This window comes from Anopheles arabiensis, chromosome 2 (assembly GCF_016920715.1).
Source record: "Anopheles arabiensis isolate DONGOLA chromosome 2, AaraD3, whole genome shotgun sequence".
Lineage (NCBI taxonomy): Eukaryota > Metazoa > Arthropoda > Insecta > Diptera > Culicidae > Anopheles > Anopheles arabiensis.
This window is the reverse complement of record NC_053517.1, coordinates 23,183,459-23,198,538: the sequence shown is the minus strand read 5'-3', so window position 1 is coordinate 23,198,538 and position 15,080 is coordinate 23,183,459. Positions and strand designations below refer to the sequence as shown.

General features: G+C 46.8%; 1 protein-coding gene across 5 annotated transcripts in view; it reads right to left on the bottom strand.

Moving 5' to 3' along the window:
- The window catches only part of LOC120903800 (octopamine receptor), a 29,820-nt gene extending 27,872 nt beyond the window's left edge, over positions 1-1,948 (bottom strand). For 2 of the 5 annotated variants that reach the window (XR_005739686.1, XM_040313611.1), the window contains exon 1: positions 61-1,210. The gene's annotated coding sequence lies outside the window, so the exon portion shown is untranslated. Of the gene's footprint in view, positions 1-60; positions 1,211-1,768 lie in introns of those variants that run through there. The other 3 variants (XR_005739681.1, XM_040313536.1, XM_040313458.1) reach the window with 3 other exon arrangements.
- Positions 1,949-15,080: the final 13,132 nt, after the last annotated feature.

The window sequence follows — 15,080 nt, the reverse complement described above, 5'->3', positions numbered from 1 at the left end:
AGAAATCACTCACCTCGATCAGACACACATACCCACACACAAGCACAAATGGCACAGTACACTTTCTCCAGACACAAACGCCTCCCGAACGAATGATTTCCCTTTCAACCCCCGGCGTAACATTGACAACAGTGATGGGGGAACGAATTTTTCACGCCTCGCCTGCACTGGTTCGGTCCATCATCGGTTACTTTGTTTCGTTCGAGTTGAATCTTTCTCCGGCTGCTCGGTTGCTAGGGTTCCACCAAACCGTCGCCGATGGTGCGAAAAAATCGAACCTTGTTATCGAGTTGTCTTTCTGCCGAGTGCTGAGGAATAATTTATGCCCCTACTAGTTAACAGCGAAAAAACACAGCTTATTCGCACTTGTTTTCCCTGCAGGCTCTCACAAACACACGCGCGCGCTCTCCAGCAGAAAAACATTCGTGTCAGTTGTGTCGCGAGCATAAATTATTCACCTTCGGTGGGGCGAAAGGTAGGGACAGCAAATGTGCGCTGCGGCCCACTTTCAATCACCTGCGTGCATCAGCACCGTACCGCGCGACGATAGACGAGACGCGATCAACACACGTGTTTCGTTCGATGGATGGCGGGACTGAAGACGCTCGCTCTGACCTTTTGCGACACAGTCGTTCCTCGTACCATGGGCAGCTCCGTCCTGCCGTACGATAACGGTAGCAGCAGCAGCAGCAGTGATTGAATTTAACATCATTTTCGCACACTTTCTAATGGCATACGTACAAACCGACAAGCACACACACACACACACGCACACTTTGTTAACACTAAACACGAAGTGGCGTCGCGTCTCTTGGCGATGATGATGATGATGGTGATGGTGATGATGTTGATGCAGATGTACCAGAAGGAGCGATGCTGGTATTGGACGATGCTACCGAAAAGTAACATTTTTCACGCCACATTCGACAGTACGTAAAATCATCGTACCAATTCGTTCGTTTGCTGACGAAGCACCGCATTTTACGCTTCATTTAAAGGTGAAATGTTAAAGCCACTAAAGGAAGTGTCTCGTTCATATTTATTTTTTGTGTTGCCTTTTTTTCTCTCTAAAATTCACTCTCTCAAACGCTGAATGTGACTAATGCGTCTTTTTTGTCGGGGTGAGAGCATTGTGTGTGTGTGAAAGTAAATTTAAAAAGAAACAAGAACAAAAAAAAAAACCGGCAGTACCGCTTGCTCATCGCACATTAACAGAAATGATGCGACTTTATCATCTGCTAATGTCCCTCCACACACATATCAACCCCAACCCCACCGCACCACTCCCTCCACCTGTGGGACGGGTACACGTAATGTCGGTTCAGCATGCCGGGAGATAAACCAGATGAACCACCATTATTACGCGCCGTGTGCTATGCTTACAATTTGTGATTACTTTTAGCCCCCGAATACGACCGCCGTCGTCATCGTGCCCCCAGAGAGACTAGCGAGACAAAACCAAAAAAAAAAAAGAAACAATTGAAACGTACTACTGCCGTACAGCAGCACACCTGGCAGAGGACGTCAGTTTACTCCCGTCACAACCACACAGCAACACACACACTCACACACACATAAGAACACATACATCCACCGAACACCGCACACTGTTGTCTAGGTGCTGCTGCTTCGCTCAGCGCGGCAAGCAACCAAAATTCAAACGAAACTTTTGCCTCCTTCTGTTTTTCCCTCGCACCGGCCAAAAACACTCGTGATTTTGTTTGCTCAAAGCCCGTTCCACTTTTTGTTTTCGTTCTGTTTCACTTACAACTCGCTGCTTACTTTGATCATACTACGGAGGTCGATGTGTGTGTTTGTCTTGCGGGAGCCGATGAGCTGCACCCTCCCGGCAGACGCGATAGACAGCAGGCACGCGCGGCAAGCGCAACGCGACTCAGCGACACTTCCGGCGCCGTTCAGACACAGAATCGAACTGACCGGCCCCCGGTACGGTTGCCCGCTGGAGCCAGCGCACGATGCACTCGGGCGATCGTTTCGTGCGCTCGTCGTGTTGTTTACATGCTCGTTCGCAAACGGAACCCCGAACCGCTCGTGGGCACTCGCCGCAGCGGTTAAGTTCGCACACTCCCGAGAGTGGCACTCATTTTCACACTGGAAGAATGAACACTGCCGCGAGAGCACTCGCAGCGTCTTAGGGTAGGAATGCTTCCCAACAGCAAAAATAAAGGAACCACTTCTATCATCCCGAGCGTGCGATTCCGTTTTCCCGTCCTTCTTCTGTGTCCCGGAAGGATCGAACGGGAAAAAGGAATACAAGCAAGATAGAGAAAAATGGTAAAATATCAACTGCACTTGACGTTGATCGACAGAAACAGGGTGTGTGTGTGTTTGTATGTGTTTGTGTGCGTGTTTCAAATCACGCCAACCTTGCAAACAATGCCAACACGTGGCCCGGCGGCCAAATTAGAAAACCATGTCAACGGTTAGTTGGAATTTTAGCTTTTTTCGCCATTTTTTTTTATTTCACTTATTACTCCCCGTTCGACTATTGTGTTCACCCGGCTGTTCGTTCATTGATGGGCGGGTGAACAAATAAGCGCCGTACCAATGCGACACTAGCCAAAAATCCATTTATAACCTTTATCGCGCCCCTTCCTCTCCCATGTTCACATTTCACAAAATGACCCTCCCCAGGCATTGCGGTATCGAAAGGTTGAGTATTGTTTCGCCCATTGCACGCCCCGAAATGGGTTTCCCGGTTTCTAGTGTGTTTTATTTTCGATGTTTCGCGCTGCCGGGCATTTTGGTGCGGCGGCAATGGAGACGCCCAGTCGCTCACGTAGTTCGTAGTGTTTGATTAATTTATGAACCGCAGCGTTTCGTGGCCTCAGTTAGCAGCAGCACACTGGCAGGGAGCAGCGGTAGCTTGCGCGTGCATACTTCACGACGGTAAACGGTACTAGGGAAATTCGAATCAAAGGGAAAGAAATAGGTTTTCACGCGCAACAAGGTGCCATTACATCTGCTGCCACACTCGCTCACGGCGGCACTTGTTGGCAAAGCGCTTTGAAGCTTTCCCGAAACCAGCCCACGGATCAAACGGAAGCACTTTGCTATTAATTACTGCGTCAATGATGATCGAACATGCTCTGCAGTGCACCGGTGGGTTGGTGGAAGGGGATTGAAGTTTCGCGCCATCAGCACGCTATAAATCATTCAGGACGCATAGAGTACACGGGGCAAATGATGCATTACAATTTCACCGATGCACCGTTGATGCATACAAAGAAGAGAGGGGGAGAAAGAGAAGGGAGAATAAAGAAAGTAAAATGTGCTTCTACATTGTGCTGCTAACGCTAGCAGCGCACTTGACAATGTACGTACCGACCGAATGGTACGACGCTATCAGCCCATTATTTTCAACTTTTCGCAACGGTTGAATCGAATTTGAGTGCCGTAAACCATGCGCCAAGCATTACACTCAATGCTTATTGAAGATGCTACACGTACAAGGTACATATATAGAGCGCAAATGCTTGTTAGATGAATCGGCGGTGTGTGGGGAAATCGAATTTTAGCAACTGATGCATTCGGTACTTGCGATGCGTTTCACTTCCATCTTCCTTGTGCCACACGCTGACGTCAACGGGGTTTTGTTGAAGGCAAAGAGCGTCCGCAAGCCAAACGTGCGTGATGGATGCAAATCGTTATTATTTTCGGTACGGTTGGAAATAAAAATAAATTTTACTGCACTCTCCGGATAAACAGCCGTGGTGCGCGTGTAGCGCGCGCGAGAGTACACGGAGCAATGTACGTTTGAAGAGTCGCTTTTAAGCAAAGACAAAGGATAGCTCTCGGTGGGGAGTTGTTGGCGATGTTGTTGGCCGTTTGGTTGGTGATTTGATAATTTACATTCCCGTACAGAGCGGCACAGGGACCGTACACCTTGGCCCCAGGAACGCCGGTAGAAGTTGTACTAGATAAATCACATCACCGTGTACATTATTCGTGCGCCAGTTATGATGGTTCCACAGGAAGCAACCCTTCTTGCTTTTAGCACGAAAGCGACGGGAGAGCTGTGGAAAAAGAAAAACAAAAAAATAAGAAGTGTACCACCATTTCAAAATCTGTTATGTTTCGTTTGGAGTAAAGCATTAAACGAGCACGAAAAAGAGACAAGGAGAGAGAGAGAGACAGCAACGGAAGGCACAATAGAGAGCAAAAAAGGCTAACCTTCCCCAGGAATGAAAAACAGCAGACAAAAAATAAGCTATCCTTACCGTTTTCTTTTCTGCATCGGCCAAGCGTTAAATAGGGACACCCAGCTACCTGTACCGTGCAAGAAAGTCAGCGCACCGGCTTAAGCCAACCATGTTTTATGAACTGTGCACGTTCACGGTGCAGAAGCAGGCGAACATTTTGGCGTAGTGTAGCTGTGGTGAAATGAGTTGTTTCGACCAAAGCGTTGTTAATGTAAAACTGTGGGCCCCCGTTTTGAAGACATCATTACCTCCCGGAGCTGAAGAACGGCGGAGGACAACACCCACGGCCACCCACGATGGTGTGGTGGTACGTGTTCTTACGCCTATTTCCCTTTGTGCGGGCGAATACTTTAATGCTCCACGCGCTCGTTGAAAATAATTGTCGCCGGCAGCATCCGCAGCAGCTGCGAACAAAACTACTCTTTCCCTCTCTTGCTCTCTCTCTCGCTTTCGTCGGCTCTTTAATGGTACCATAATGATGTTGCCAACCCGTTAGAAGAATGGATGCTTTTTTAATTACGCAACACATTTTGTGGGTCATGCAACTCCATTCCACGGTGGAAACGAGCTCTGTTAAGCTTTTTTTGGTTGAGTGAGTGAGCGGAGGAACGGAGCGAGAAAAGCAACTGCTACTCTGTTCCATTTAAGATGAAGATAATTGTCGTGTGTCTGTGTGTTGAAATTGATTGAAGATTGAATGGAAAAATGAAGACAAAATGTTAGGGAAACAAAGATGAAGCAGAAAAACATCCGAAAATATGAGTGGGTTAATCTTGGTGGAAAAAATTTGCTAGTAGAAACAAGGAGCTTTTTAGTGTATATGGACTTTGCAGCAAATTGTGAACTTATGGCAAAAGAAAGTAGTAGTAGTAGTAGTAATAGTAGTTTATTTGGAATTGTAGCAGTTAATGTAATTATGTTTTTACAAATTTTCCTTGCGATAATGGGTTCGACTTTTAAGCTTTCCTCACTACAGTTTTCTGTGTAGCAATTGCTGGATTTTTCGATTTCGATGTTGAGTAGTAGCGTGGGAAATATGCACAAAAAAAACATATGGCAAAAGAAAAAAACGGACTTTATTGAAAAAACGTTGAAAAAAAGTCAATTAAATCGTTAATAATTAACTTTTTGCATCGATGTTTAAAAATCTCTCAATTTTATCATAGTTGAGCATGTCAAAATGGCTCAAAAGTTACTAATGATTTTAGCTACACATAGAATTATTGCACCTTAATTGTTTTGAAATGTTCACATTTGGTTTTAAAAATATTGGCCCAAAGTTTTATAAAGTAAACTACCCGGTTTGCATGGCAAAATATTGTTCGTTATAGCCATAATTTGTACAGCTTCTCTACTTGTGCTGCTGCGAATGACCCTGTTTGTAGGGTGCTGTGTAGCTCGGGAAAGTGTGACCTTTCATTAAACACATATCCGATTTTCACTTGCACCGGCAAAACTGTTAGCGTTTGCTTGTTGGCGAATATTTACATAGATGGAAAGCCCGCCAGCTCAACCAGCAATTGCTGACCGAAAAGGGGCGACGCACCTCGTTAGTGCCGTTGCATTTAAATTTATGATATTTTCCTTGAAGATTAGCTAATGAGTTATGGTAGGTGGGGGTAGACATCCTTTTCTCTATAACTTGCTTCAGGGTAGACCACAGTTTGATAGTTTTTCGTTTTAGGAAATTTTAGAAGAGATCCAGCATGGGGCGGATTTCCGCGCTACTGGCCAAAAACACCCGGTGTGGGTATGTGTGCGGTGTTGCCCCTTACACCAGCACGCTCATTAAATCAGTGGACAAATTTCTCATCCCCAAAGACAGGCAGCAGGGATGCCCCTATGTCCCGGCAGCCCCGAACGCACATGGTTGTAATTGGAAAAGTTTGCCTTTATTTGATTTCATTAGCAAAAATGCAAATAAAGCTTTCTGGACGTGGGTGGACCGTGGCGTTGACCCACCAGCAGGCCAGTGCTAAGTGGCAAAGGCCAGCATAAATTTGTTTAAACACGCTCTCCGGACCGCGCTCGTGGCGGAAGGGGATTTTGCTAGCACGTGGTACGGGATGTGTGGAAAACCAGTGGATCGAATGCTTCAAATTAGAGCCCAAAGATTATAATTGGTGTGACCTTTTTTGATGTCAACTGTAGTGGATTGGGGCAGAAAGGTCGATGGAGAGTGTGAAAGTTTCGGTTAAAGGAAATGTCAGCAATAAGAATCTTCTGTGTCTGTGGGTATGTGAGGATCGGCTTTAATCGATCGCCAATAAATCTCACTGCACTTGGAAGGGAATGCGCAAATAAGGGGTGCCACACGAAGTAAACCATCGCTGGCATGTTTACCAATAAATCAGGATGATAAATGGTGTAACTCGATACATTTCTTGCATTCTTTGCTTTGGCTAAAGAGGGGGGCAGGGGGCTGGCGAAAGAGGTGAGCCAAATTTGATGTTCGGATTTGTCCCGCAGCTTCGCAGTGGGGTGCGTACGTGCGAAGGTCGATAAATCGGTTGTGTTATGCGGTTTTGGAGTTTGGAAAATCGTTAAACGGAAAGCGAAAAAAACCCACCCCCGGAATAACAACAGCAGCTCGTTCCGCTGTTCCAACACAATTGTTTTCCTTCGGTGAGAAAAATCACGTCCCAGCGATGCTCCTTTCCCGGCACTTCTCTCTGCCCATAGCCTCCCCATTGCCGATGGCGTTTACGAGCCTTTTCTCAAGCAACCCTTCAAGTTACGCTTCATTTCGTACGTTTACCCTTTAGTCTCTTTTTGGGCTGTTTTTCCCTCCACCCCCTTTTCATTTTCCCTTCTCAACGTGTATTCTGTGAAAACAGTAGTTGCAAGTGGGTGTGTGTGTGTGCGTGTGTGCGTGTTTAACTGACTGACGATGGCGCTTGGGTTTGTGGCTTCACAGAACGAGCGCCGGTCGTTATTTTCCATTAAATTCAACACCGTCTTCAAATTGTGGGGACGGGCGGTAGTGTGGGATGTCGATCGCAGCCTCCCACCATCCGTTGCACCGCAGCCCACAGCCACGACCAGTGCTGTGGTGGAGACATTTTTATGGCCTGTGTTTTCGCTTCACACTTTCCTTCCGGCTAGACGCAATTGGCGTGGCGCGACAGCGTTCTGTTCTGTGGGTGGCTGGTGGTACGAGGGACGGGTGTAGATTTGTCGTGGGCGTATAAAGCATCAGCTCCGTTACGGGGAACGGGGAGGCAACAACTGTCAGTTTTCCGGGCTAGCAACACAAAAACGAAACCGATTGTTGTATCGATGTCTTGCCACGAAGCATCACACAGAATGATAGGAACAGGAGGAAAACAATGTTAGAAACGTTTGGGAGAGGGTGAGAGGGAGAGGGAGGAGAGGCGGGGGAGGAAGGAAGAAGATGAAAGGACTTTTCTTCCTATTTTCGTTAAAAGTTTGATTTCATCGCCTTCCCGTAAGTCGTGCATTCTTGGTAGAAAATAAGTGTAAATAGCAACTCTCGTGCAACTGCTGGTGTAGGTGTTATTTTATTTTTTTGTCGTTAGTAGAGAGTGGTCTTAGTGAAGGCTAACCAGGAAAGATATGATTGCTTCCAATTTAGCAAACATAAAAAAGAAACGCTTCCAAACAGTGCAAACAGTTAAATATCAACAGCGAAAACTCGGCACATCTAGTTCCGTCTCAGAATGATCGTGTAAAAAAAAAGAAAATCTCAAAAACAGAATTTGACACAAAAAGTTTTCCCAAAATAAAAAAAAAGAAACAGAAAAAGCAAAATTGAAATACCAAGTACGCGAGTGTACATTAAGTATGAGATTTGTTTGAATACACCACCCCCAGCGGTTGGTTCGATTTTGTCAGAGTAAACGGAAGTGCTTTTTGTGTACAAGTTTAATTGTCTTCATTTTGTTTGTTTGTTTGTAAAGATGTATTAATTTTTGTATCAACAGAGAAAAGGTCTCCAAAGTATGCTTCGCAAGATTGATTGCAAAATTAACTTTAAACCGTTACGGATGGTCCTGCTGCTTTCTTTGAAAAACACAACAAACATTCCCACCTCCGTTGGGCGTCTTTAATAAATGGAATGAACAATTTCTTTCTCACAAAATAACGAAATTGCAGTCAAGCTTTACGGCCGTATTGCTGTCGGTCGGTGTCCCACGTACCGAAGATGAAATGGACGGTCCTAGAGCTATAGCTGTATCACGCCCAAGCCGCCCTCAATGTGTAATGCCTTTATTATGCTTAATGCTAAACTGCTTGGAAGCAATACATCGTCCCACGTGTTGCTGATGGTCGCTGTGAACGCAAAGAATGGCTGCAACAAAAAAAAAAAACATGACCCCTGTGCAAACGCAAAAGCTCCCGGGGCAGGGCAGGGTTTGGCCGTACGTACGGTAACTATACGGTTTCAATTCTTCTTCGAGAGTCAACATCCTCCAGCTAGTCTGCATATAGCTGATTAAACACGGACAAACACAAAACAGCGCCACATTTTGCCCCCCCCCCCTGCTCAGTTTGCTACTTGTTTGAGCAAAACGTGAACTTTCACCGTTCCGGATGCTTACCGACCGATTTCACTTTTGGAAAGATTTATTTTTTGACATACAATCACACACACACATGGGCCCGCCGGAGACAAGGACACGTTTATCCGCTCGGCTCGGCTAGAAAGGTAGGGGGGGGGGAGGAGAAAAGCATCAGGGGGAGAAAAACAAACACAATGCCACAGCCGGCCGTCGGGCCTTTCCTGTTGGGCGGGGCGAGCATGACACAGCACCGCACCGTACGGGGTTGAATGTTTGAATTGAATGGCCCCCGAACGAATGTATGGCAGGAAATCGATGCCTCTCCGCTGCCATGGCCGGGCTGTGTAAATATTTCATCATTTCGTTCGCCCACTTAGACGACGATCACGGGTGACAGTGTCGGATGACAGAGTTGGCGTGGTGGGGGATGGGACCGCCAAGCAGTTTGGCACTTGGCACTTGGTTTTTCTGAGCCCCCGGAACACCGACAGTAGGGGCGGACAATCAGTGCAGCAAAAGCATTATTTTGAAGCAGACTTTTTTATTGTAATAGGGAGCAGCAGCACGTTAACTTTTGTTTGTGCGATAATGCAAGTAAAAATAAAAACGAATGATTTATTCATAGCAAACGATTAGCAACTCAAACGATAATCGGTTTTAATTAGGCAAATGGTATGCGCATTAAACTGTGCTTAAACGATGCAATGCTAATTATCGCTTTCGCATCGCTGTGGGTGTGTGTGTTTGCATCGCCGCCTTCACACGCTGTTTTTGAGTGGCTCCTCTCAATTTGATCAATTATTGAGCGAGGGATGTGTATGCAGAGAAAAAAAAACGCCAATCGCAATCAATAGAATGGCACAAACATCGATTTTCGATAATTCTCATCAATAATTATTGTCATAACGAGAGTGATACCAGAAAGGGGAGGAAGAAGATTAGCAGCATGATGAGCCTTTCACGTGCAGGCACACGTATACCGACAACACATAGCCCCCCTCCTGGTGTCTAGATTGCGTATTAACCTTCACAGTAATGCAGCAATCCGCAGCTTTGGCTGTCAAAACTGCCAGCCCGCTGACAAGGACACATGGCTGCCGGTGGATGATTGACACTGGTGGATAAACTGCCTCGCTTTACCCGGGAAATGTGCCCACGACGCTCCCGAATGGCGTCCTGCAGGGAGGATGAATTATAAATGCTGCCTGTGGGTTAAACGCACAAAACTGGCGCTGGTGGCGCTGGTTAGAAGTGACGATCCCAACAATTCGCGCGAAATGGGTGGAATCGCTTGCTTGCCCGGTTGGTCGCCTTTAACGAGTTAGGCAAATCGTACCATTCCTCTCCATGCTCAAAAAAAAAAAAACCAGGGATTAGAAAAGTGGTTCTTGCTCGTCCCGGGCACTCTTCGTCGCTTTTGGCATTCTTCAAGCAAGGCGCACTGACACTCAGCAAAGGGATAGGGCAAAGTGGTATAAAGGGCCATGAAACTAGAGTTGAAATCCGTTTCTGCTCCAATTAGCATCGAGCATCTTCGACGAGGGTATATTGGAGCGTTGGAGGGACGGGAAGGTGAGATTCGTTTTCCGCCCATTCCGTACTGGCCGTGACCGTGACAGACACAAGCGCACAAATGGAAGGTACGGGGCCGGAAGACTCCACAGTGTGGTGCGAAGAATAAGACAGATTTCTTTGCACTCGAGCGCACTCGAAAGCAAGTGCAAACGAGCGTTGGCGGACGCGAGACAAAAGAGAGAGAGAGAGAAAGAGAGATAGTAAGAACGACAGGAGCGAGCGAGTTGAGCGAGAAATTTACATACTAAGAAATGAGATTTCCGGCGAGTGGCGAAAAGTGCGAATGCCGCTGGGAAATTACGCCCAATGCGTTCGTGTGTGTGTGTGTGCGTTGCTTTTGGCTGTTGGAAACGGGAAGCGAAACTAGAACCAGCATAAGAAGCAGCAAAAACACAAACCCATCGACACTTGGTCCTGACTGCCAATGTCGGCAGAAGGGCGGCAGGATGTACGGGAAGAGGGTGGGGAAAAAATCATTTACCAAACAGGGTTGCCCTCACAGCACTGTCAATGACGGATGCGATGATTGAGCCACTGGTTCTGGCTGCTTGTCCTTGTATGTCTGTGTTTGTATGTGATTCTCTCTCTCTCTCTCTCTCTGTCTCTCACACTGTTCCAACAACCTCACACAGGATGGGTGCTGCGAAGATCGAAGTCGCCCATGGGTTTTTTTTGTTGTAAATTGTCAGTCAAGTGAAAATGTGTGGAAAACGACAGGTCATTTTCGCGCAAGTGACAGGGCGGCGCACCGTTTGCTTCGTACTGGGCCGCGTGTCGAAAATTGAATCGCACCGGGCGCCACAGTCCATCAGTGGACGGCTGGCTAGCAGTGCTAGCCGCCGTTATTTAAATCACGACCCGGATGCTGGCTGAAGAATTTGTTATTTTCAATGAGGTTTGAATGGCATCGTTGAATTTGGGGCCGCCGTTTTCTTCTGGCAAATGGGACGATTGTTCTCTTTCCTTGTTTCCTTTTTGCTATGCTGCACACTTTTCGCGAAAACCATTTGGCGCACTGTGTACAGAGTTTAATGTGCTTTCTTTTATGTCGCCGCTTCGTTGACGGGCAAAAACGCGCCCGTTAACTACTTTCGGCCACATTCCATTAATATTCCGGCCATGTTTTGGTCCGTTGTGATATTTAAATGTCGCCCGGTTCGGTGACGGAAAGCATTTCCTTTTACGGAAAGCATTCTTGCTTCTCCATCATCTTTGCTTCATCTTGGCAGGCAGCGCAAGCCGTTGCCATGGTGGTGACGGGTAATAAGCTTCCGGATTTGTGGTAATGTGTTTCATCCACGTGGTGGCTGGATAGATGTTGCTGCCTCGTTTGGTTTTGCGCGAACGCAAACGTCCTGCGTCCTCCGTCTGGCAGTGGATGGAAAATGCATTGTTTCGACTTAATTTTCTTTTAAAATTTAATTAACCCTGTGATGTGCGTTGTGCACACGTGTGAGTGTGAGTCACATAAATACATCCCAATTAAATTGTGCACTGTATGTGTGTGTGAGGTGAGTGTATGCTGCGGAAAAGTTGAGATGGAAGGTGAAAGCGAAACAAAAAACACAGGGTACAGTGTTGTACCTCTAAAAAGTGTACGAAATGATGTAAAATTTGCTTGAATCTAAGTTCCAGTTTGCAACAACTGTACGGGTTGCGGTACGCTCGTAACATAGCCATCTCCTTTCCACGACAAAACTAACAAGCATCTCGTGCAGAAAGTCCCAGCGCTATTAACGTACGAAAACACATATGAGAGCAGCGCCCTCGTTAAACGTTCCTGCTTGCTTGCTTTGCCGGGTCGTGAGCATTACGTTGAGTTGAAAATTTCCCTTGCGACTCACTGTGCTGGCTGGGTCGTCTTGCCCCTCCCACTGGACCACTTTCGAGCGTTGGTGAATCGATACGAGCGGGAACGAGACGCCTCATCCTTAGCTTTGCTGCGCGCCTCCGGAAATGGTAAAAAGGCTCCCCGTCAATGGGATATACGCTTTTGATTCTGCCCTCCACTACGGCAGCCGAATTATTAATGAAATGGATGAAGAGACTGGTGAGCCCGTGGTGGCAGTTGAATGGGTAGTTCCACGGGACGCCTAATCTAGCCAGAGTTGGTTTATGCTACAGCGCTTTTGTGTTGGCGTTGGGAGGCCCGTGTTCGCTTTCGAATTCGCGCAATGAAAAGCAGCTTATTAGCAGCCGGGTGGTTACAGCTCGCTTTTGCCGCTTATTCACGGTGGGAGTGGGGGTAATTTCTTATTGTATACAACGCCAGCACATTATCGTAATGGAGCAGAGCTTGCCAACCGTCCTCGAGTATATCCGCGTTATGAGGTGCGATGCTCGCATGCTCGTGTTGCCGTCGACAGTTTCGACAAAAAACGGAGCCTGCAATAAATATGATTAATCGCCTGACTTTTCCACTTTCCATCTACCACTGTCGTGCTGTTCGTTGAAGCGTGTTTCCGAAGCTTTATAATCTTCCAATCGCAGCGGGGGTACGTCAATAATGATGCGTATGTTGCTGCTGCAGCATAATGTTGGTGCGTGTGATGCGTGTCGCTGTCAGGCCTCATGGTAGCGGCATGCGATGTAAGATAAAGGAAGGACATTAACATTCCGACTCACCGAGAACATATTGTTTCATTGCGTTTGTTTAGAATGTTTTAAACATCCGTTTCTTTGTGATTCTTGCGGTCAGGATATGTTTGTGTGCAGTTTGGTTGATTATACAATGCGCTGAAGTATTCAATCTGTACAATTGTATGTGCATGTGTGTGTCCGTGCGCCATTTTCTAGTCACTAGTAGGTATTATATCCTTCTAGAAATTGAAAAGCTTAACCCTCTTTTTATATCGCGTATAACATATTTCCTTTTTTTTCTTTTTTTGCTGAATGTAATGCCCAAATTCCACGCAAAGCCAAAACAAAGCAAATCCCCCCTCTTCCTCTCCTTGGTTGGTTCCGCTCGGAATCCTAAATTACGCATTATTACATTTTTCATTCATCGTTTGCCTGCACCGGTAAATGTCAATTGCTACCCTCAATTCCAGGAACTGGATTTTTGTTGGCCTCCGTCCAGCCACAAAACGGACAAGAGGTCTAATGAATGTTTGAATTCAAATGCGCTCTTTACCGCGCAAGGTTTTCCCCACTCCGCAGGACGAGGAGCACCGTACAACAAACAAGATTTATCTTTCCTTCCGGAACGAGTCAATCTGGCGCTGAAGCGTGTAAATGGGATCTTAACGGCACGGGAGCTTTAAAACGAATAGCAACAACCACAACAACAAAAGGAAGAACGTAAGTTCTCTTTAAAGCGCCTGCAAGTATGCACAGAGCGGCGATAAAAAATCCTCCCGGGGGGACAATTTGCCACACAAGGATAATCAGTGTGTTTCTTTCATTTTTGGGGCGTGTAAGCCGTAAGAGGGAGAGTGGGGCACTAAAGCACTTTCAAACGAGTTCCATTGTTAGGCTACAACACCCGCTCATTACAATGGCGATAATGATCGCAGCTCCGACGGCTTGGGTTCGGTCGGAAGGGACTTACTGTCGAGGAAGGTTTTAAGTACTCGCCGGTAGGGTCGTGCGAGTAATGAAGCGATCATTCCTCCGCTTTTCCTTTTCCCCTTTCAGTACCAGTGCTACGCCGATAGCAGGTAAAACAGGTACACCAATCAAGGGCAGCTGAGGGAAGAGCGGATTTCCTCAGAGAAGAGGAACAACAAGTCCCCAATTCCAAATATGTTTCTTTGTTCAAAAGCCCCCACCTTCGGCTGCCTTCGTGTTCAGCTGCGGTGAGATTAAAATAATAAATACATGCTTTCGTAGTCTCTCTCTCTCTCTCTCCTTGCTTCTCTCTATCTCTCGCTTGTTAGCAGAATCCATACAAAAATGGAAAGTTTGCATTTCCAGCAAACGAGACCCTCCCCACACACACACACACATATCAGGGCATAACCATCCGTTGGTTCACGTTCCGGTGGACAATAAATTTGTTTTCCTCCAGTTGTTCCATGGGCCCGCGTTCGGCGAAATCCGTTGCCAAATAAGCCTTTTTTCTGATATAGCTGCCTCATACAGCCCACACACACACACACATACACACAGGGGGTAAAGGTCTTGCGGTACAAGACATACAAACAAACAGTTTGCTCGCGATAACAATCTGTGGCCTATCGGATGCGAGTTGTACGCGCAAGTGGCATCGTTTGCCAAGGCAGACTTGTTGCCTTCGCCGTTTCACCCCGGCCATCGCGTTCGTGGTTTGTTTTATTCCGCTTTGCCGTGGGACCGTGTGTTGTATGAGCTGTGTGAGATGTATGTATCATGGCGTATCGTGGGAAGCTTGCTCGCTGCAACCGAGCAATCTGTTCCCAAATCGTAGCGCAGATGTTTTTGACCATTTTTTGTGGAAAAGTTGTTTTTTTCTGTTTCCCTTTCGCCCTTCCTTTAACACCGGTTCGAAACGGATGGCCTATAAACTGGTGCCCAGCAGTATCGCAACAGCCTTTCATCACTGCTCCAAAACATAATGCATCCCGCATGGCCATCAGTGCAAAGTTCAGCTTTTGGTTGCACGTTTCTCGAAAAATCCTCGCAAAACCCAGTTAGCCCTGCCATGTATACAGTAGGCGCTGGAAACCGCACTAACACCGCGGAAAGCCGTGATTTTACCATCCAGCGCTTGCACCGCAGCCGCCAAAGCAACCGGCGACCACAGGAGCTGGTTAGTTAGTGAGCGAGTGAGCCTGTTCCC